We start from the raw sequence: 21482 nt of genomic DNA, 5'->3' as shown, positions 1-21482 counted from the left end.
TACCAAGACTACAACGCACCCTTTCGCAACTCACGCACCTCGTCAAGAGGATCTCAAGCCAAAGAAGCGGCCTCAAGAAGCAAGAAACGCTAAGAATAATACAAGCACTGCTCACCAGCCGCATCACATACGGCATGCCGTACCTGGCATGCCAGAGATAGAAAAGATCAACGTCATGATAAGGAAGGCAATCAAAGTCGCCCTGGGACTCCCCTCCATGGCTTCTACTACACGTCTGCTCAAGATGGGCGTCCACAACACGTGGAAAGAGCTCGCTGAAGGGCACAAGAACAGCCAACTGGAATGACTGAAGCTTACACCCACCGGTAGATCAGTGCTCCGACTCCTGAACTGCAGCGAGACGTACGTCGCAGACACGGACAAGAAAGATCGAATTCCATCGGACGTTCGAGAGTCCCTCTACATTACACCCATACCGTGCAACATGCATCCCATATACCACAAGAGTAGAAAGCAAGCTAGAGCCAACGCCTACAAACGAAGATTCAAGCAAGACCCACACGCCCGCTACAGCGACGCGGCCAAGTATCCGCATCGAAACGCGTACGCTCTCAGCGTCGTAAACTCCCGAGGCCGTGAGTTAAAGGGAAATTGAGATTTCCACCCAAATGTAGAAATTTGCTACAATGGAAACCCAACCGGGTTCCTCGAAAGAAAGCCTCGCAGTTGAGGAAGTCTCAGTTTCCCTTTAATTACTTATCTCCACCTAGCGGATTTCCGCTGAACTATTACATCAAACAGGCCGCGAGTTAGCATCGGCAACCGTCAAGGCACGCAACCCAGAAACGGCGGAAGAAGTGGCAATCGCTCTCGCCACCTACACATGCACACAGCAGTCATTTTCACCGATTCTCAGGCCGTCTGTAGAAATTTCTCGAAGGGCCGCATCTCGGCTGATGCACTCAAGGTACTACAACGACGTAGCGCTCCGCTCCTGTACACCTGCGTAGCGTGGGTACCTGGACACGAGGGACTAGAGGGGAATGAAGCGGCCCACACCGCTGCCCGCGAGCACGTCAGCCGGGCTACCCTCGCCCCAGACGCCCTCCGACCAGCGGCATATGAGGTGGAAGCCGTACCCAACTATTCGGCGATATTGCAACACTACAGGCTCGAGCGCCGCGTGTGCCCTCCACCGCACCCAAACCTCGGCAAAGAAGAAAGCGTGGTCCTCAGACGCCTACAAAGCAATACTTACACTCACGGAACTATAATGCACCACCTCTACCCGACGCTCCACAGCTACTTCTGCCCACTGTGCAACGTTCCAGACATCCTGGCACACTTGCTCTTGGAATGCCCCTGGCATGAAGACATCGAAATGCAGCCGGAAATGGACGCTAAGCGAACACCACAAGCAAACGAATACCACCTATTCGAAACGTGTAAGGCCAAGCTCGCCCTCGGGGACCTGGAAGACGAACGACAACTCGTCGTCCGGGCCAAGAGGGCAGCCGAAGCCAGAGGGTTCCTGTACTAAGGAACCTTCCCACCTCAGGGTGATACCGGGCCTCGCTCGGGACACTGTTTCAAGAATAAACGTTTCTTTCTCTCTCTTCTTTGCTGATCGCCCGCGTACGGTCTTATTATTCGGTTTATTAATTGGTAAAAATGATTGCGAACGATGTTGTCAAGTCCCACCGAATCGGTGCCTGGTGCAGTTTCACAAAGTAGACGTAAGACCCCTTGTGAAATCAGGAAATATTTATTTTGCTTCATATGAAAGCTCGTTCCATGCTTTTTGTGCGTTCATCCAACGTTGTGAGCCCAGGTAAGCAGTAGTTCCCGAATGAAGCTCCACCGGACGGCATCAGCTGAAACAAAGTAAATTACAAGCAGGTTACATTTACAAGAATGTAACAGCATGTTACAAGCATGTGTCATTTTGGTATTTAGACATGGGAATACTGCGTGTAGAGACGAAACGTGTGAAAGCGGGGAATGGGCGGCATTACAAACGCAAGCAGTTCGCTATTACATACATGGCGTAGAAAATACCCGACTCCTCCCAAACAATATCATAAAATACGAAAACATCTGATTTCCAAACATTCCCCAATTTCTGGGCATTATTTCCTGCACTTTGGCAGCACAAATACATGGACGACTTCGCTTTTCCGAAACTTGGCATCGGGCGACGCGACGGTACGCTACATACACAGAGATGGACGTAACAGAGGCTCCCAGCCGGACCATGCTAGACGTTCGCAGAATGCCTTCTATTCGCACCCAAGACAAATGCGTGGGTGCAAAGCCTGTTTTCAGTCCTTTAGAAGATGGAATTTTCGAATTACAAGTTTCTGATATGTTCCTCAGCGTTATCGTTTGCGCGTTCTGCCGGCGCCAGCAACACACTCCCATGTTATGACTCTTGAGAATCACCTATCGCGTTTTCGGCAGGCGTGAGTACCGAAAGAAGGTATATGTTGTTGCGGGGCCATAAAAAAACGTCACAAACTTGTCCCTCTAAGATTCATTACACGCCAAACGAACTTTCTCATCACACCACGGCCGCGCTGCTTATCGCTAACTGCCGCACAGCACGCTGTGCGGCCAGCGTGCCTCAAAAGTACCCCAAAAAGTAACGAAATTACTTTTCAGTAATGTCTGGCGTCAGAGAAATTGGCACAAACTTCTCCTAGCAAGATGCACTAGACTATGCACCCCGGCCGAGTTGGTTCTCGCTAACTGCGTCACAGCGCTCTGTGCGACCAGTGTGCCTCAACAGAACCGAAATCAGTTACTATAACCCCTAGGAAGCGTTATAAACATGTCCCAGCCCGATTCCTTAACTCAAATTGACTGCGCCGGGACTGCCGAGCTGTTTTTCGCTAACTGGTCCCGTGTCGTAAGCCTAATTGCGTCGTAGACTGAAACAAAATTTCTCACCTTGCCGTAGTCTAACAGTGCAGTGGTGTCTTCTCGCAGTGCAGTAGGAACGCAAGAATACGCCGGGAGCCCAAGAAACCAGGCTAAATTTGAACAAAAAGACACAGAGGGGTCGTCGCGGGCGAGTGTCTGGCGGATGACGCATGAGCCTGTCGCTAGGTAATGCAAGAAAAATAGGTTAAGTTCATTTATACCCAAAATGTTTTAGTTTTCGTGGCAATGAATTAAAAAAATAAAACAATGTTTGTTAACTTAATTTCTCTTTTTTTTCGATGCTCGCGGCAGCTAACGTTCGGCATCAATACTATAGCGTGACGTGTTTCCTGTTGCCAGTTTTTGCCGAGCGTCCGGTCTTGTTGAATTTCTTTCTCTATGCTTGCGTTTCCCGAGATAGCGATAACACGACCTAGAGCGTGCGCTCGTCACCACTGGTAGGTCGCGTGTGTTGTCTCAAGGTTGAAAACAAGCCCGTGGACGCGAATATACGACGACTCATTCCGTCACCCGTGGCCAAATACAGCCATTATTATTTGCAGTTTTATTTGTGTATACATTTTCACATTCCACTATACGTACGGCAATCCTTTTTTTGCACAACCCGGTGTAACAAAATGTGCGTGCCGCCATTACGGTCGGCCCTTGACGTCATCATCAGTGACATCATGCTTGCACAGAACACTTTTTTGTTGGGCCCGGAAGCTCTTAAGTTCTAGCGAATCGCTGCAGCTAGAGGGCGAAATCAGTGCTGTTATTTTATGACAGATAGTACTGAGTTATTATTTTCAGTAATTTACAGTAATAATATTAACTACAAACTCGGCTTTTTAGCTGTCGTGAACGCAAAATAATGTTTACAATCATCGATCTCTCACGTCATCTCTGCCTACGGCGTAAAAGTTCAGCTGTCCAGCGGTCTGCGACGTGTTCACGGCTGCTTTTTTAATGAGCTAAAACAAGTCTTTCGTGCTATGATATCTCGTGTTATTTGTCTCATCGTCTTATCTTGTTTTCACTTTTTTTATTTAGCTTGGCCCGGGTTAGCTGGTACATGTTCATTTACATCAGCCTGGTCGCCATCTTAGGTCTCTAGCACGGCAAGAACATGCGTTAAAGTGTCAGACAACAGATGCCACTCGCTCTCTGAATCGGTATAAGCGAAGCTTTAAAATATTACTGCGCAAAACGGCACACCAGTGTAAGAAGCGCGCAGTCGTTTTCGGCGACGAACACGTCCCGAACATAACTCGCTCGAAATGGTAAAAGCCGCGACAGCACGCAAAGAACAAAGGTAAACAACAAATTGATAACTTGACAACAATTGATAAATTGATTGTTTGTGCTGTGAAAACCGGTTACTGTCAAAAAGCGAATCATGTTGATGTGCTAATAAAGATTTAGAATAGGGGCCCCCATCGTTTGGGGCCCCAAAGAGCTTTGCGGGTGTTAGCGTTGGGTCATAAATATTAAAATAAAATATAACATTTTATGATAAGGGTAATTTAGATTTACGTGTTTAATGACGATTTAGAACTAATTCTATTAGCAGCAAGCAACGTGTTGCGGTTAGTTTTGAGTAACCAATTTTACGTACCTTCACGCAGCCAAGTCTATCCGTGTTAGGCCTACGAGCCAGGAATTCGGAATCAGCGGTGTCTAATGAATCAATCCTCATTACACATGTTAGTTGAGAGAAAGCGATAACCGCCATCACTTCTCCTAGCTTACGAACTTCACGCGTTACCACGAATTGAGCCCAGTTCGGTGCTAGGTTAGAGCCGTCGCTTCGATGGGCGCCGCCATGTTTGTTGACAAAAGCTTTTGGGGGATCTTTTGCGGCTCCTGCTAAATCGCTGAAATAGCGTGCCTGATGCAAAATCCAAGCACAGTTTTCGTCTTGCGCATGCGCAGTGGCTTTGACGCTATTTCTTTGGGGCCCCCCAAAAGTTTGAGGTCCCTATAGTAAAGCTCTCTAATAATTGCTGGGGTTTTACGTGCCAAAACCACGATATGTCAGGAAGGCATGACGCAGTGGGAGACTCCGGATTAATTTTGGCCACCTCTTTTTCTTTAACGTACACCTAAATCTTAGTACACGGGTGTCCCTGCATTTCGCCTTGATCGAAATGCGTACGTCGTGTCCGGGAATCAAACCCGCGTCCTCCAGCCAGCAGCGCGACACCTCACCTGCTAAGCTAACACGGTGGGAGCGGTGAAGTTCATGTGACGTGGTGCACTGATGTCATCGTGGCAAACACGTTTCAATATTATCAAAATGAGTATCTGCATCCGTGACAATACGGGCAAACCATCTAGAAGTAAAAGCACCAGAACCCACCTTTGGCTCGTGGTCTTGCTCCCATTATTTTTTATACGTTCTTGCATACTTGGCCCACTTCCCCATGTTTGGATTCTCCTCTCTGAGGAGGATCCGATCTTACGTCCAACCTATCGAAATGAATCTCGAATGTAAGCACGAACAAAAATTCATCTAGCAGGTGAAAGAAACTGGATGTAAAGCTTCGCGCGAGATTGCTCGGTCGAAAGCTGTGCCCGGCGCGATACTTCATCCAGAATTAAGACATGGCCATGAACACACTGGGGCGTGTCATCCACCCGTGCTTCCATTCTTGCATGTCGGCGCCCCGATCCCTCGACGGCCCCGACCCTATGTTATTGCTCTCCCTTCCTGAGCATACCCATGTTAGTACAGTGTACTGTGAAAAACCCACCACTACTCCCAGATTCATCCCCATGTCCGGGGATAACGCTCAAGCGGGGTGTAAGTTTAAGTGCATCAAAGATCAAAGCCACCGGCTCAGACAACGGCGCAGAGAAGGAAGGGATGGGGAGGGGCGGTCATTTCGCGCACGCACACATGCACAACCGCTCTGCCGGCTCAGCCAGCTAAAACAAAGCCTTCGATATTTGCTTCTACCCCATCAAAGTGACCTCTGGAGCGTGGATTAGGGCGCCACTTATAGCCCAAACAAAGCCAAGTCGCAGATTTTCAGTAGCCCAAATATTGCCACATAGCCAACTCGTCCATGTCGACGCCAAATTATTTTTTCCTGTAGATCAATTTGGCTATATATATATACAAAACTGCGATGCCGCGCACATGTACAAACAGCGTGGTTTCGTTTACAATGACTTGGTTTGGCTCGGCTAGCAAGAGAATAACGACGCCGGGGTCCAGCCAACCATGACGTACGCGCGTACTTTGGCAAAAATGCAGTACACACATGAGAAAGGTCTAGTACAACAACGCAAACTTTTTGTTTCAAAAGTGATTGAAAAGGTAAAAATGTAGGAGGTTAACCACAGTTGCACTCACTCCTGTGAAAGCAGAATGACGAGTGGCTTTCACAAAAAGCAAGGCAGGCCATCCGCATCGCTTTCACTTCTGTATGTTTCCTTTTAAGTTTTAGAGGCTTCTCAGATCGAAAAACTCTGTTTACAAAATATCCACGCACTTTTGGAAGTAACCGCTGGCGGTGTAAACACTACCGAGGTTGAGCCATAAAAAAACGAATTCCTTAAAAATCGGTGGTCAGTCCATTTAAGGGGAGGGTATTGACCCGTGTACTGCTCTCACCGGTGGCCAATTTTCACCGGCAAACAAATGTTAAACGTTATCGCTCGGCGCAAGATGCGCTTGCATGTATCGGAAGCTTCTCAAACGTTATCGATGCTTCTATCGGGTGTCTGTTGTCACCGACGCTTATGTAATCTGATTGCACGAGCGACGCGAATTGTCTAGTACTTTCTGGAAGACACGCGGGCACCAGGGATTAATCTTGAACCTTCGATGAGTCATGTATAAAAGCCGACGTGTTTCGCCGCTGATCAGATTTGCGACGATTGCCGACTGTGTTCGCCGCTATCGTTGTGCTTCGACTGCAATTTGCCCTTGTGGGCAAAGGTTCGTCCTAAAGTCCCTATGTAAGAAAAGTACTGCCATCCTCACACACAGTCACTACCACGCCCGCGTCCGTATGTGTATGTGTGTGTGTGCGCGCGCGCGTGCGTGCGTGAGTGAGTGAGTGTATATACATACATGCACGCACTTATACAGGCTGTTTCACGTAAATTGAACCGATGGTTTTAAAAACAGTGCTTAGCCACAACTGAATGAAACCTAGGGTATAGCTTTTGTAGTCATGTGGCGCTCCTTAGGGTATGTTTTATGTTGCGGTTAATTAGTTTATCCATTAAAATAAATTACACAAACTTCACTTTAGGGCAAAGTGCGTTTCGTTTCTTTTAGAGGGCATTCCAAAACGACCGATCCGATTGTTTTGCGGCAGCATACATGCTGGGTGATTTTTCCCGGCGTTTAATGAAACCCCAAGAATCCCGCGAATGCACGCAAAGTGCTTCGAGCGGCCAATCGCGCGGCAATTCTGCGTGTATTCGCGGACTCCTTTCACGCTCGGAAAACACATGTGGCACGTATTGAGCAACAGAAAGCTGTGTCGGGAGTTTTTCATGTTACTCTACAATTTTGTCATCGACACTTTGATAATTAAGGCAGTACTTCTCGAGTTAGATAATTATTTACAATTACGTAACTAAATCTCAGCAACAAAAAAATTACTGGCGGCTACTCCACAGAACTGGAAACAATACGCCCTAGGTTTGCTTCGCGTAACGCCGTTCCTTTTTTTTTTTTTTTTTAAATAGTGCTGCGTGATAGCTGAGGCGCCCTGTGTACCCTTTGAGAACGCAGTAAAATATTTAGGCAGCATGAAAATTTGGCTTAGGACAAGGCAAAATGTATGCACTGAAACATAAGCAGGGTAATATCATCAGCAATTTCGATGACATAGTAAAAGGAGCGGACGAACTCTATACAGACCTATACTGTACCCAGCGCATCCAAGATACTCTCATTCGAAGTAACGATCAATAAGATACGCAGGAGTCTTCTATAACTAGCGATGAAGTTAGAAAGGCCTCGAAAGACATGACCAGGAGAAAAGCTGCTGGAGAAGATGGAAGTAACAGTTGATTTTACCAAAGATGGAGGAGATATCATGCTTGAAAAGCTTGCGGCCCTTCCCTACTAAAAAATCCTATTTAAATTCAAACAGGGTTATACAGGTTTAAACGGGTTTTAACGGGGTCCTGTTTGGCAACATACAGGTGTAAACAGGACCCGTTTACACACAAACAGGTCTGAACGGGGTCCTGTTTGGCTTGCAAATAGGTTTAAACGGGACCCTCCCACACAGAAATAGGTCTAAACAGGGGCCCCATTTAGCGAACAAACAGGTTCATACTGGGCACTGGCACCAAACAGGGGCCTATTTGGCCCGCAGGCAGGTTTTAACAGGAAACTCCGACACAGAAATGGGTCTAAACAGGGGACCCGTTTGGTAGTTAAACCAGTTAAACTGGCTCATAGTGGTCCCACTTGCACCAAAAAGGTCTACTTGTAGCTGTCATGCTCGATTTAATGCTTGAACTATTTACGGTAAAATTCGATTTGAAATTGGTACACACGAGCGAGCGCTCCGCAACACCCCAACGACAGCCGCTTCGCGTCGGCGCCGGGGCACAACCAACGGCGCTGCCAAGCACAGAGAAAAAAAAAGAAAGAAAAGGTTAATAAATAAGAAGAAAAAAAAAAACAAAAACAAATAAGCCAAAACGGGATTTGAACCCGCGTACCGCAGATCTCATGGCAAGCGTCGTAACCACTCGGCTACGCAGTCCCGCAGATCCGGCGATTGCTGTCCTCACTATTGAAAGGAATGTGGCTGGAACCCGCCGTATAAGATGCATGATATCGAAATACTACCACAGAACACCCATACAAACTACCGCATACTACGCCGTCACGATACATGCGGTCACCAAAGGGCCGAAAGTGGGCAAAAGCACGAAAGCATGGTCGCTTTCGGTGCCCCCAGGAGGCGCTGCCACTGCCCCAGGGGCATGACCGTGCTGTTGCTGCCTGTTGCTGTGTGTGCGCGCTGCATTGAGGCAGGTCGATGTGGATGTTTAATCGTGTGTACGCTGTGCCGAGAGAAAATGTCGTGCCCCTTGTGTGCTTTGATGATCACCTAACCCCTGGGACCGCGTAACGTAGCTCGTAGTACCTTTCGCGTGGTTCGCCGATGTCGATTATCGTAGTTATGGCCCGCTTGCGCTTTCTTTGTTCCCGGCCTCTGATAATATCGCATCGGATCACAGTGCACGGAACAATTTGTTGAGCTATTACGTGCTGTAGTTCATCCGCAATTCAACAGTGTTTACGTCGGAAGGATGGTCGTGCAGTCGACGCCGCGACCTGACATGAAGGAGCGTTTGCCGACTACGCCTAGAAAGGTAAGTCTGGCGCTTGCGCGCATTTTTGTAGTCAATGGTTCGTGAAGTGTGAATTGTTATAACGGATCACGAAATGATTAGTAAAGCGACCACAATGATAAATGTGTTTTTCGAATCTTCGTTCATGTCGCAGTGCACATTTAGCGAACAGTCTCACAAAAAATGTCCTGAAACGTATTGGACGTTGCCAGGAGCTTTATCATGTATTTACTTTCTGCTATAACGTATGCTAACGGTGATTGTTTGACCTGATTGGTAAAGAAAAAAATCAAGCAGGGAAAGTTACTGCTTGTGTACGTAATTTCTGTATAGGTATTTCTAGAAATACAGCCTTCCGCATTTGTAACTATATTGCGCGAGCGTCGATCATGGGCCATTTTAGAGCCTTCAACGGCGATACTTAGCGAGACCGACAAAAGTAAGCAGAGGCGCATAAAGCACTCTCCAGCGCAAGCGTCATCTGCTAAGCTGCTATTCTCAGGACGACGCACACCCATTTCATAGTATGCTGGTGCGATATAGTTAAAAATGCGGGAGGCTGTACGTCAGCTAACGGCTGCGCGAGATGGTACTAGATTGTTGTGTCTGACGCATGGCCAGATTTTAGCTTGTACGCGAATTCTACTACATATAGTGTCGCCAGACAGGCTGTATTTCTTGTGTTGGGTGTCCTGTGTGTTTTCGTGTGCTTGTAGATGTTTATTTCAGAGAAGCCGAGATTACAACAGCCGTGTTTCTTTTTCATCGAATTTTTTTTTCTGCTGAAAAATAGAGCGTTTGTTCTTGGGGTAATTTCCAGTGCATCGTCCTTCGAGACAATGCTTTGTTCCACCGCATAAAGAAATTCGATTTGGAACACTTCATGTGCTAAGGAATTTTCTTCGTAGTACAATTCACATTTAACTTCCTACAGATGTGCGTTTGTGTGAAGCTTTTGATAGATTTATGTTTGCTGCAGTTTCATTTCAGTTAAATAACCGCTTGTGATGTAACAATCAGATGTTTGCACAACCAGATGCAGCTTCGTGTAGTTTGGTTGTATGAGACTTTTCAGAATGTAACATGATCTTGTTAACTTGCAAGCTTGCAGTTTCAGCAGGGATTACAGTAAATTGGAACATTTCTTATTGTTTAGGGATGTCAAGATTTCGTGAACCAGAGGCACCGCATAGGAACCTAAGACATTTCTGCAGCCGGAACAGCACGGCAAAGCATCTGATCTGCATGCTGCGACAAGGTGTGTACAAAATGGTCCCTGCCACTTACACAAGCTGCAGGTTTTGTTGGTATAATTCATACCTGTCAACTCTCCTGAATTTTTCGTATTTTTCGTGAAGATCTCTAACGAGCATACCAGAGGGGGCACTTGCGTTAGGCCAGTTTGTTCAGATAAATTTCTTAAACAGGCTAAATCGGCAGCAGCAAGAACACTGCAAATGTGCTCTGGTGATATAAACCAGTGTTGTAAGTTCTGGTGTTTCAGTTCGCTGCTGCTTCGTGTGCTGTTAAATAATGGTTAATTATGTGTGTATCAATGCAACAGTGTGGGTGCTGAGAGGAAGCTTTAAAAAAATGTGTGCTATCTCGCCAATAAAAATTTTTGTCTGCAGAATTTTTACAAAATATAAAGTTCACAGGTTGGCATGTATGACATAATGTACAGCACTGTTGCTATGAGTATGCTATATTCATAACTTGCTGTTTCGGTCTACTTGAATTGCATATTTTGAATCTGGCCTACCTTCATTTTAATCAGTTCATTTAAGTAGCCTCCTCTGAGTTAAATGTAATTGGAGGCTATTGTAGAAATTCATGGTGCTCCCTACTGACTGCATTGTGGCAATTTCTTTAGGGACCATCTTGTGAGGCATGCATATCCTTTCATGTCTTGCTATGATTTGCCCAACAAAAGCAGCAGGGCTTTGGTTACCTTTGTTATTACGCATTCTTGTAGACTTCTGTTTCTCTCTCTTCTAACATATGTGCATGCGCAAATTCTGTGTTCTTAATTATATTTCTGTAAGTTGACCTAATTGTGTATTACATTTAAAAAAAATTTGGCGGGAGCGGGGTTATTGATTCCCATAATACTAGAGAGAAGGGACCTCAGACCAAAAGGCCACAAAAGGTGGCTTAAAGTGTTCGAAGCTCAGAATTTAACATTCTATCCCCTAAAGCACTACCAGTATGAAACTGTTTCTAATTGCTTTGTTTTTATAACCTAGCTGCCCGATTTGCAGCCACATTGCGAGAGAGTATGTTTTTTTCTTGTTTTGTTTGAGTTCTTTTGTTGAATGTTCTCCTTTTTAGTTCAGAAATTTTTTCCTACCACCTCATGCAATACTCCAACTGGAGCCTATGAGGTATGTTTATAAATAAATAAGCAAATTCCTGAGGCATGCAACAAACCATGCAAATCAGTCCCTAAAAAGCCATAAAGAGGATCTATTATTTTCAGCAGCTGCCTCAGTCGTACTGTGCTCACTGGCGCACTGACAAAAACCATTGCAGCAGCAAAGCACTACTCTAAACATTTTCCTTTCAACATTTTTAACTCTCATATGCTGTCTTCTCCAAATCGTGTTGAGTGCATCTGGAATGTTTCGGCAATTGTTTTTACCTGAACCATTATGCAAAGCAATCATGCAAAGGTTCAGCTTGTTGACTGTTGCTTATTTATACCTAGCCTGATCTGTGGAGTTGACTGTATGCTTTCTTTTTTTTTGCATACCTTTAGTGGCTATGGCGTTGAGCTTCTAAGCACGAGGTCTCGGGATGAAATCGTGACCATGGCGGCTGCCTTTCCAAGGGGGTGAAATGCGAAAACACCTGTGTACTTGGATTTAGGCGCACGTTAAAGAACCCCAGGTGGTCCAAATTATTCCGGAGTCCCTCACTACGGCGTGCTTCATGATCAGACTGTGGTTCTGGCATGTAAAACCCCATAATGTAATTTAATTTTTTTACACAAAAACTAAGGTTGCTTTTAATGATGCCACCTTTTCACATTACTGCATAACCACAAGTTTGTCGAAATAATTGAACAAATGTCATCAGTCTTCTGTAAAAGCAAACTTGTCTTGTACAGCAGCTCGAATAAGCCATTTTCAGTGCAATAGCAGGCTTAGGATGTTGCTAGAAAATTGTGTCGCATAAGGATGTGCTGCATCAGAAGGCACGTTTCTTGTTCATTGTATTCATTCTAGCATTATCTCATCTCTATGTTCCTTTCAATGGTATTCACTGTGCACACATACTAAAGAGATAAGGAACATCCACAGTGCACGCATACCAAGGAAGTCACAGTCAGACAGAGAGCGATAGAGCACAGCACGCTTTCACTCTCTGTCTGTCGCTTATTTCCCTCACGTGAGCACCACCAAAATGAAGTTACCGACTTGCCCAAGCTTCAACTCTTGTGCTTGGTGTTTTTTGTCTACAAAATGCCCATAATCAAGTCATAGTGGTGGTGATTTTCGCATGTATGGAAAAGGCTTATTCAATTCCAGAACAGCTTCATTTGTTCTAGGCATAGTAAAGAATTTGCCAGTGTTTATTTTAAAGGCTGAATTGGTCGAAAACTATTGTAGTATTCCTAATGGCACCCTTTTGCATTAAGTTTGTGCAGATGCTTGAAGCTTGTACTATGTTGATGAAAATAGAGTTGAAGCTATAGAAGCATATTTGTCAAAATGTAGTGAATGCTTCCCAGTAGAAATCTGGAGTTATGCTTCCTGGGACACTTATTGGTTAGCCTTATTGGGTAATGCGATTAGCCTTATCGATGCTATAATGTTGCAGGATGGCCAGCGTTACAAAAAAATTAACATCATTGTAAGAATACGTGTTCTGCAATAATATTAGGATTGGCCCCCCCAAGTGACAACGCTTGCTTACACTGTATCTGGGATAAACCAGGTTTACTCAGCTAGACAGCCATCCGTGCATGAGGGGGAGGGGGGGGCGGCAAGAAGGGGCTTTCGAGTAATATTCAAGTAGATGGCTTATACATCAGATCTTTCTTACTGTGCATGCTATCTTGCTCAAAGTCAAGTTAGCTGTGGGTACAATGTCTGCATTTTATTACTGTTTATGCCTAATGAAGGTTGCTTTGTTCATAGTGTCACTTTCTATATTGTTTCTCTTATGGCACTAAGTTCACTTGTTTTAATGCTGCTATAGGTATGGCTGGGCCTGGTGATGAAGTGTAAGCAGAACATGCTATGCTGCGAATTGGTGCCAATCTTCACATCCGAGTTGTTCCCACGACAGTCAAGCACCACTGTGATTTGCTTCATTGGCAAGGTAATATACTATGGTGAGCTTGCACCTCAATATTGGTATTGAAAAATATGTCAAGTAAAAGACACAAGAGTTGGCCTTTATGAGAGATACATTCATGTTCTTTTTTTAAAGAGCTCTTTTAGCACTGTTCTTTATGGGCATGTTTTCAGAGGATGCTTATACTCCTTTCTTACAAACTGCCATGGAGCTAGTTTGTGTGTTAAACTAACACTCTTTCACTAAGAAAAAGTCCAGTTTTTACTCGCACAGTGATATGGTGCCAAGGACGAAAGGGGTGGAATGGATCAATCTGAATGCATGTTGCTCACACAAATACAAAAAGGGAGCATGGCATGGCTAGCGCGATTTGTTTTACAGTGATGATAAGCAGTCTCAATGTCTAATAATTCTATTGATAGGGAGCTAACACACTGGTTCCCCGTCATTTGAATAAAGAAAGATTCACATATCTCTGAAGCACTCTGGTCCTTATATTTTGCCACATTCAAGTGGTTTTTAAATATGGGTGCACATTGCACTGAGAGCAGTGCAATACTAATGCCAACTGACCCACACATCAAGTTTGCGTGGTTACGCAGCCTGTCATTTATACATTTGGCTTGTTTAGCCAATGTAGCATCTACTGCACAATAATGGTATGTGATAGACACTGCACCTGTGTACTCTATGCTTTTTTTGCATTCAATTTTTTTCACCGGTAGTGATGCATGCCTTTTCAATATTTATGTGCCTACACAACAAGCCAAGCTTGTTCTTGGCCGAGAAAGAATTCTAGGAAAAGCCTACGTGCTGCAACTTTTCTTGGAACGAAACTAGCTTGGCTCGTTGGGTTAGGTTAAATGGTTCGATGGGTTTTGGAGCCCATACGGGTTCCTTGCTCACACTAAGACACATAAGCTTGTAGACTGTGCTTCTGTAATTTGTACAGCTCACTGACAGTGCAGGTGCAGGCCTCATGAAAGTATGAAATTTTTGTTTATGTAGCTGCTGTCAGCATATTCTATATTATCATTTGGTCTTATGCATATACTGTTTGCTCTAAAAAAATTGAATTCTTGAGTTTCACATGCTAAAACCACGATATGATTATGAGGCATGCTGTAGTAGGGGACTCCGGAGTATCCCTTGAACCCTTGTTAACTCAAACTCTGATATCTGAACATATCAGTTAAGTCGAAAATTTTTTCGTGGCTCGGTATCGACTTTATGTATATTTGACCTCTTATCTAGCAATGCTTCTGTGCTGTGCTTCGGGTATCTCGAAATCTTGACTGCAACACTGTAGGGAAAATGTTATCACCCAAAGGTTTCCATACGTTGTACGCAGCTGCGATATCTCCAAAAGTTGCAAGATCGCAAGTTTGTAGCAAATTCTGCTTCATTTCATGCCACTCTTGTCATCCACTGTTCACGACCGGCAGAGATCTCATTGGTAATCCGGGCAGAGTGTTTCTCTGACCCCTGACAAAATGCAATGAGCATGATAAGGCCTCCCGCTTTTTAACTATATTACATAAGAACACGTGCATCATCCTGAACGGGACATCGCATTAGACGACTTTTGCACAGGATAGTGCTTGGTGCACCTGAGAGTACTTCTACATGTCTCGCTGATTATTGCGCCTTAGAGGTACTAAAATGATGCGGGGTGGACGCTCGCACAATATGGATAAAAATGCGGGAGGCTGTACACCTGAGCACCACAACATACATGCTCATGTGTACGCATAGAGTTGTCAGCTTGCTCATCTCCTGTGCTCTGTGTTTCTGTGTGGATCTGCGCGCTAGGCCATACCGTGTGCTGCGCCGAATGTTTGGCACGTTATTGGTATTTTTTTCATTAACAAGTTCAGGGCCATGATCTTGTAGCAATGCGTTGTCTGATGCAATTTCTAATCGTGCTTCGTCAGTTGTCATAGTGACACTGTGCCCACGTTATCAGTACGGGTTTGATAGAACATCGTATAACAGCGCTGTGTGAGAACGGATCACAGAAAGAATGCACAGAGGACAATCGCCGAACTTCAGCTGAGGTTTACAGCAGAAAAATTACACAAGCAGCAGTTTCTGCGCAGAAACATTGGACAAAATACCGCCATGGCGCACATTGTGTCGTCACGATCACAACAGATGGTCATGTCATACAACTCTATGGAACATCCTGATCTGCGCAAGATCAAAGACACATTTGTACTACACGTTATGCAATCAAGTTACGCTCTTCAAGCCCGCCAACTTGCAAACCTTTTGCAAATATGTCTCTTCTCTTTTGACAAATTAAGTGATGCGGTGCTAATGCAACCTTCTCCTTCCTTTTTTCATGTGAAATGCCTCAAGCAATTCACTCTCTTTTTGATCCTTAAAACTTCCTAGTATACAAGTGTCGTCGTACACTGGAGTGCAAGGACACCTTTTGCAATGGTCAGCCGAGTGACCCCCTGCTACGAAAGCCGGCACGGATGCTCGATGCTCCCTCAAATGGTCATTAAAACATCTACCAGTTTGGCTGACATAACACCTGCCACAAGAGAGCGGCTTGTGGTAAACCACCTCCACCTGGCAGCGTACGAAGCCCTTAGCATGCTGTTTCGCACACTTATGTGAAGTGCGTGCACTGTTCACTGCACGGCAAATTCACCCCAGTTTTTCTGAGCGGAGAACACTATGGGAAGGCCGCACTTTCCGGCCACTTTCTTCAAGTGGTGGGAGAGGTGCAAATAAGGCACCATTAACGGCTTCCTTGACCATTCTTTATCGGCTCCCCTGCTCCCCACACCAGACCTTACTTCACCAAATAGGCTTTCAACAACAGAAGCGATTGTTTCACCAGGGAAACCCGCCTGCTTGAGCCTCTTGGTTGTTTGCACTCCGAGCTTTCTGATGCTCACATCACCATTCGAGCGCGGATCTGATACTGTTCAATGCGATGTCTCTTAACAAGTTTTGAGTTCCAATAATCCCATAGTCTCCTCCGCTCGGAAAAACTGGCACGAATGTGCTATGCCGGGAACAGTACACGCACTTCACAAAAGAGTGCAAAACAGCATGTTAAGGGCTTCGTACGCTGCGAGACGGAGGTGGTTTACCACATCCCGCTGTCGTGTGGCAGTTATGTCAGCCAAACTGGTAGATGTGTTAATGACCATTTGAGGGAGCATCGAGCATCCGTGCAGGCTTTTGTAGCGGGGGGGTCGCTTGGCTGACCATTGTAAAGGTGTATTTGCACTCCAGTGTACGACGACACTTGTATACTTGGAAGGTTTAAGGATCAAAGAGAGAGAGAATTGTTTGGGGCATTTCATATAAAAAAGAATGGAGAAAGTTGCATTAACATCACATTATTTAATTTATCAAAAAGAAAAGACATATATTTGCAAGAAAAGGTTTTGAATTTCGCGGGTTTGAAGAGCGTAAATTGATGATGGGGTATAACGTGTAGTACAAATGTGTCTTTAATCTTGTGCAGATGAGAACGTTTGTAGTGCTGTATGACATGATGACTTTCTGTTATGATCGTGCTGACAATGTGCACCATGGCGGTGTTTCGTCCAATGTTTCTGTGCAGGAACTGCTGCAGTAAACCTCAGTTGAAGCTCGGCGATTGTCCTCAGTGCACTCTTTCTATGTGCCGTCCTCACATGCACCGTTATAACATGTTCCATCAAATCCATACTGACAACATGGGCACAGTGTCACTATGACAACTGACGAAGCACTATTAGAAACGGCATCAGAAAATGCATTGCTACAAGATCGTGGCCCTGAACTTGTTAATGAAGAAAGTACCAATAGCATACCAAACATTCGGCACAGCCCGTGGCATGGCCTAGCACGCAGGTCCACACAGAAACACAAAGCACAGGAAATAAGCAAGCTGACAACTCTATGCATACACATGAACATGCATGTTTTGGAGGCCAGGTGTACAGCCTCCCCCATTTCTAGCTATATCGTGCGAGCATCCATCACGCGTCATTTTAGTGCCTTTAAGGGACAATAATCAGTGAGACCGGCAGAAGTACTCAGGTGCACCAAGCACCCTCCTGTGCAAGAGTCATCTAAGGTGATGTTCCCTTCAGGACGACGCACGACCATATTATAGTGTTCTCGTGCAATATAGTTAAAAAGCAGGAGGCGGTACCTTCTCATGCTCATTGCACTTTGTCAGGGGTCAGAGGAACACTCTGTCCGGATTACCAATGAGATCGTGGCGTAGAAAGAAGCAGAATTTACTACAAACACCATCATAACATGTTCCATCAAGCCAGCAACCAACTAGCCCATCTAAGTCTCATAATTATCACTATGGGATAAACCAGCCAAACGTATGCTAAAGCCACTATTCCACAACGGTATTTACTTTGCTGGCAGAAAGGTAGCTTCCAAGTAATTTATTAGCGTGACGTGTCCATGCTGCTTTTTAAATGTGCATTTTATGCTTGTACTACTTCTGTTGCTTTAATACTATTAACCGAATGAATGATGTCTTTTTGATTATAACACTTGTTTCAGTGGCCCGCTAATTGTGACAGTTTATTCTACCACAGTAATGCATGTTCGCTTAGAATCATAGCCATATTGCCTGAAACCAGTTACCATTGAATGAGATTTGTTAGTATCTCCTATATTCTAAATGCTTACCCATTCTTATCTGTGTGAACATACGCAAAACTGCTTTTGCCTTTGTGTGAACCTGTTGCACAAGTGAAAAGAAATTGTTGGCTTTTCTTTACTTTTTCAGGTGCCCTGCAAGCTCTCACCAAAGCAACACATTCCACTGGTTTTCTGTCAGAGTACCATTATAGAATTTCGAATAAACTATGCTTGTCAGATGTGTGACATGCCCCGTCTTAAAATCAGAGCGCTTCAGTAATAATGTTTGAATGGGTGTACATAAAAACACACGTAAAGTATACTTATGTATTTCTTTTACAAGTCCTCTTCACCCGACGTTTTTCCAACTTAAAATTACGCTTTGCTGTACATTTGTTTTATGCACAGACCATTACAGCAACACAACACTGCAGTAAAATGAGTACAAATGATAAAGCATGCAGTACACCTGCAAGAATTACATTTGCATACTTGTAGTACATATGAAAATGAGCTACCGATCTTTTTCAGGTTGCATAATATTATAGGTCATACATGTCAAGCGCACTCATAGGTCACACAAAACTCGTTCAAGGCTGATCTCAAATCTCAGTGACTTATGTTAAGTGACATCGGACCAGTCTAAAGAAACCTGGCTCAAATAGGGAAATAAGTAGGTTCGAACAGGGTCAAATGGGAGTGGACTAAACGGGGACAAACAGGTCTGGGCTAAATGGGTTCAAACGGGGGCAAACAGGTCTGGGCTAAATGGGTTCAAACGGGGACAAACAGGTCTGGGCTAAATGGGTTCAAACGGGGACAAACAGGTCTGGGCTAAATGGGTTCAAACGGGGACAAACAGGTCTGGGCTAAATGGGTTCAAACGGGGTCCCGTTCCATAATCCTATTTGATGAAACCCGTTTGAAATCAAATAGGATTTTTTAGTAGGGAATTGATACGCAATGCCTGACGACTTCAAGTGTACCAGAAAGCTGGAAGAGCGCCAAGAATATACTCATTCATAAGAAGGGAGATGTTAAAGAATTGAAGAATTATAGACCCATTAGCTTGCGTTCAGTATTCTTTAAAATATTCACCAAGGTAATTTCCGATAGAATCAGGTCAACACTTGACTTCAGCCAACCAAGAGAACAGGCTGGATTCCGGAAGCGATATTCTACGATGGATGATATCCATGTCATAAATCAGGTAATAGAGAAACCTGCGGAGTACAGTTAACCGGAGTATGGCTTTCATAGATTAAGGAAACGCATTTAATTCAGTAGAGATACATGCAGTCATAAAGGCATTGCGTAGTCAAGGAGTACAGGAGGCATACGTGAATATCTTGGCAAAGACGTGGATTGCACAGCAACTTGGGTTCTCCACAGGAAAAGTAGAAGGATACCTATCAAGAAAGGGGTCAGATAATCTGTCCCATGCTATTCGTTGCATGCTTAGAAGAAGTATTCAATCTCTTAGACTGGGAAGGCTTATGAGTGAGGATCAGAGGCGAATACCTCAGCAACCTTCGGTTGGCAGATGACATTGTCCTATTTAGCAATAACTGGGGCGAATTACAGCGAATGATGGAGGACCCTAACCGAGAAAGTGTAAGAGTGGGGTTGAAGATTAATACGCAGAAGAAAAACATGATGTTCAATACCCTGACAAGGGAACAAGAATTCAGGATTGCCAGGCAGTCTCTATGAGTGTGTAAAGGAGTACGTCTATATAGGTCAATGACTCACAGGGCACCCTGATCATGAGAAAGAAATTTACGGATGAAAAAAAATTGGGTTGGAGTGCATACGGCAGCTATTGCCAAATACTGACTGTCGTTGAATACCACTGTCGTTGAAAAGAAAAGTGTACAATCATTGCATTCTACCGGTGCTAACATATGGGGTAGAAACTTGGAGGTTAACAAAGAAGCTCGAGAACAAGTTAAGGACCGCACAAAGCGCGATGGAACGACACATGGTAGGCCTAACGTTAAGAGACAGGAAAAGAGCGGTGTGCATCAGAGAAACAGGGATAGCCGATATTCTAGTTGACATTAAGCGGAAGAAATGGAGCTGGACAGATCATGTAATGCATAGGATGGATAACCGGTGTACCATTAGATTTACAGAATGGATACCAAAAGACGGGAAGCGCAGTCGAGGATCGCAGAAAACTAGATGGGGTGATGAAGTTAGGAAATCTTCAGGCGCAAGTTGGAATAAACTAGCGCAAGACAGGGGCAATTGGAGATCACAGGGAAAGGCCTTCGTCCTGCAGTAGACATAAATAGGCTGGTGATGACGATGATACCCTTGGCTATCGATTTTCTATTTATCGTTTCATGTTGAAAGCAATTATATCGACACTCCAGGCAAATTTTCGTTGTTGTCGTCGCCGTGATGATCCGTATTAAATCCAAAAGCCATATAAATGAGCGACCCATACACTCTGGGTGCGGGAAAAAGCACGTAACACAGAGAGAAAAAAGGTAAAGGAAAGAGAGGGAGGTTAACCAGAGATTATCTCCGGTTGGCTACCCTGTACCGGGGGAGGTGTAAAGGGATTCGACAGGAGAGAGAGAAAGAAAAGTAAGTATTGTGAGCATTATATTACCCCTTGATCTTCTTCATCTGTATATACTCATCATCATGGCCAGCGTCATTCGCTTCGGCGCGCGGCCTGCATAATAAACCGTCGAGGTTTAACAGCTGTCTCGCAAGTGGTGGAGAGTGCTCTCGATCCCTTGGTCCTCTACGACTTCGAGTTTCCCTGGAGCTTCGTTCCGGTCGCCGCTTGCCCCGCCTTTCCGCCACCATGCCCCAAGAAGATCCACCAGGAGCCCCTAGCGTCACCGTCTCTGCCCCACCGGCCGTTCCTTCATGGACCGTCAGCGCGCGGCAGCGCGATCCCACCATGTTCGCTGGCCTTCCTAGTGAGGACGTTGACGACTGGCTGGACAATTATGACCGAGTGAGTGAGTCTAACCGGTGGGATGATTCTCACAAGCTTCGGAGCGTCGCATTCTACCTCACTGACGTTGCCAGGACTTGGTTTCTTAACCATGAGCGCTCCTTCCCTGACTGGGCGGCTTTCAGACACCAGCTTCGGCAAATTTTCGGCGCCCCCAACGTCCGCTCTGAGGTAGCCAAGAAAAAGCTTGATGCACGCATGCAACTTCCCGGGGAAACATACACCTCTTATATCGAGGACGTCCTCGCCCTTTGTCGCCGGGTTGACGCAGCCATGACTGAATCAGATCGTGTTCGCCATATCCTCAAGGGCATTGCCCACGTCGCGTTCAACGCACTGGCCATTAAGAATCCAAATACCGTTA

At 45.1% G+C, this 21482-nt stretch overlaps 1 long non-coding RNA gene across 2 annotated transcripts; it reads left to right on the top strand.

Moving 5' to 3' along the window:
- The first annotated feature begins 8758 nt into the window (after nt 1–8758).
- LOC125941422 (uncharacterized) lies at nt 8759–18384 on the top strand. Of its 2 annotated transcripts, none has more exons than XR_007464260.1 (4): nt 8759–9243; nt 10379–10480; nt 13426–13561; nt 18290–18384. It is a non-coding gene; the product is annotated as an uncharacterized LOC125941422 (long non-coding RNA). The 2 variants fall into 2 exon arrangements; XR_007464259.1 differs by having other exon boundaries at nt 8762–9243; nt 13426–13548.
- The last annotated feature ends 3098 nt before the right edge of the window (nt 18385–21482 follow it).

The sequence above is a fragment of the Dermacentor silvarum genome, chromosome 11 (genome assembly GCF_013339745.2).
Source record: "Dermacentor silvarum isolate Dsil-2018 chromosome 11, BIME_Dsil_1.4, whole genome shotgun sequence".
Classification (NCBI taxonomy): Eukaryota; Metazoa; Arthropoda; class Arachnida; order Ixodida; family Ixodidae; genus Dermacentor; species Dermacentor silvarum.
The sequence above is the reverse complement of the archived record's forward strand: the minus strand, read 5'-3'. Positions and strand labels throughout refer to the sequence as shown.